Consider the following 2,738-nt stretch of genomic DNA (forward strand, 5'->3'; position numbering starts at 1 on the left):
CAAACGGAGGGGAGCTGAAGGACTGGCAAAATATTTGAATGAGACTAAAAGTTATAAATCTCCAGTTATAAAATAATTCATAGTCTGTAATTACAGCATAAGCAAAGTCATCATATGGCCAATAATACTGAATAATTTCGAATGAGATGTCAGAGCGCCTGTACCTCCTGCCATCTGGGCTAGTTAGAAAGCTTTCCTGGGATCTGGGATCCCAAGTGACCTTCACTTCTAGTCATAGTACAGAAGAGAGAAATTAAGGCAAAAGCTTGACTATACCCAAACCTTAGGATAATCGATGACCTATTTTTTATAACCCTGACATGAAAACATGAATGATACAATCAAATTTATGTCTTCAATATCTTTACTAAGAAATAGGAAAAATATGGTATTTAGCAGTAAGAATGGAAATGGAAGGGGCGTAACAAAGGAAGACAAGGGAGAAAACCAAAGACGAGAAATGGCAGAATAATAACTCACGTAAACTAGAAGATGAAGGAGACTGATCAAAAAGGGGAGAATAAGAAGCAGATTTAAATTAGTTACTCCCACATATGACAAATCCTGAACAGAACCTCAAAGTAACCACCACTGTTGAGGTGTCTCTGATTGCCCTGAAGCAGAAACAACCATCAACCGCTATTCACCTGGAACCTTGTATTTTTCAGTTGAGGCTACCACAAACTCAGCATAATTTAACTTGGGAAAGCCTAGACAAAAATAGCTCAGTCATATCTGATTCTGGACAAATTCAAATGGGATTTAACTGACACAGAGTTCAAGCAGTATTATGTGTATTTCTGAAGGACTAGCCCATAAATCCATGAGGGTCACATTTAGCTGTTTCACTGTAGTGTTAGACTTTTTTTTTTTTTTTTTAGTTTATTTGCTTGATTCTGATTTAAACAAATCTCCAAACCCAGATAAAATTAAGCGATCACTGATGTCTTAACTGTTTACCTCCCAATATTACCCATATTCAAGACATTTTTTGAAACTCCACCCTACAAGTTAGTCTTGTAAAGAGAAAAATGAACCACTATTTTGATCCCATCTTATTTAAAATCATAAATATTAGTGATGAACTTCATAACCTGCCTTGTTTAGCAATAAGAACAATTAGCTGTTTCTAAAAATTGATCATCTATCTGTGAAGAATGAAAAAGTTCATTTACTGAATTTATTCAAAGCATTTTTTTTTCCTGGTTCCAATGGCCAATCCTACTGAGGAGTTCCAGAAATGTCTCATGTATCATTGAAATAACTCCTAGCTACTGAGGGTGACTAAATTGAAGAACATTGTTTGCATGAAAAAAAAAAAACCTTCTGGCCAGAGCCTGCGACTTTTATTTAATAACATGAGCTGACTATTTCATGGATGCTGGGTGTGCCAAAACATCAGGGGATGCCAGGCAGAAGGCATCCAGGAAGAATCAGCATAGGATGGTGGATTTGAGTCTCTGCATTTCTAACCCATGACCTCAAAATACATCATGATTTCTGGTGATTGGACTGTAAAGTTTATGTAGGTAACCTTGGAAACAATGATAAAAAGACTGAATTGGAATGAGCCTTTGGCTATTATGGACCAGTCTGAAGTGTGTGCCCTGGAGAAGGAAATGGCAACCCACTCCCGTACTCTTTCCTGAAGAATTCCATGGACAGAAGAGCCAGGCCAGCTACAGTCCATGGGATCACAGAGAGTCGGAAATGACTGTGCAACTTTTTCCAAAGCGTGTGGGTTGCAAGAAACCCTCCAGACTTTGCTAGTGTGGAATTCGAAGATCCCCGAGATGCAGTGGGTGCTGTCTGAAATTTAAATGGGAGAACACTATGTGGCTGCCAAGTAAAAATGGAACTGCCAGAAGGTGAAAAGATAAGTCAAAATTGTGGCCCACTGCCCTTCTGGGGTTGTAGCCTTAGAGATGATTAATCAGAGGATGAGTACTCCACCTTGACACAAATCTCCAAGACAAGAGAAGTTTCTCTTGCAGCAGGACTAGGTCCCTTTCTAAAGATAGGGGAAGAGAGAGATCACTGTCCCAGAAGAGAAATCAGAAGCTGCGCCTATCTTTCTCTAGGTCTCGTAGCCAATCTAGGTCAATAGAAGACCATTTTTCTAGAGGAATGTGGTATATAGGAAATAACTTTGACAAGAGTATGTACAGAAAATTCAACTTCTGTTTGAGACTTCATAAGTTTGTTGCATTTTGAAATGTTTTAGCTGTTCACATTTCTTTGTCTGTTGTTAACAGCGACACATGAAGTTGTAATCCTCGGTGGTTTGGAATGGATCATATGAGGCATGTAATATCAAGAACTGTTACTTTAGAATGTTCCCTTAAGCAAATGAATTTGCTTTTGAATGTCAGCCTTGCATAGACTGATAAGTCCTTACATAACCTCTAACTCCTGCACAGCTAAAGTGTAATATTTAATATTATCGAAACAAAAAAAACTGGAAAAAACTGAAGACTTTTCCATAGTTGGGAAATGGTATGCAGCTGCAGTTAAGAAAGCAGTCTTTAAAAGCTGCTGTGAACACAGGCCAGAAGGGAAACTTTAAAGCTGAGCCCTTAAACGAGATTAGAGGTTTGAAAATTCCACTAGTCTTCAGACCAGATGAGAGATTGTCCAATTGGTGTAGAATCTAAAAAGTTTCAAGAAAGTTAGTTTAACTTTGCTTTAGGTCATAAGTTTCTTCTGTGGTTGCCATATATGAATACATAGCTCCTTGT

The 2,738-nt window shown here is 38.1% G+C and overlaps 1 pseudogene; it reads left to right on the plus strand.

Moving 5' to 3' along the window:
* Positions 1-1,513: 1,513 nt before the first annotated feature.
* LOC105002020 lies at positions 1,514-2,302 on the plus strand (annotated as a pseudogene).
* Positions 2,303-2,738: the final 436 nt, after the last annotated feature.

Source organism: Bison bison, unplaced genomic scaffold (genome assembly GCF_000754665.1).
Source record: "Bison bison bison isolate TAMUID 2011002044 unplaced genomic scaffold, Bison_UMD1.0 scf7180017864388, whole genome shotgun sequence".
NCBI lineage: Eukaryota > Metazoa > Chordata > Mammalia > Artiodactyla > Bovidae > Bison > Bison bison.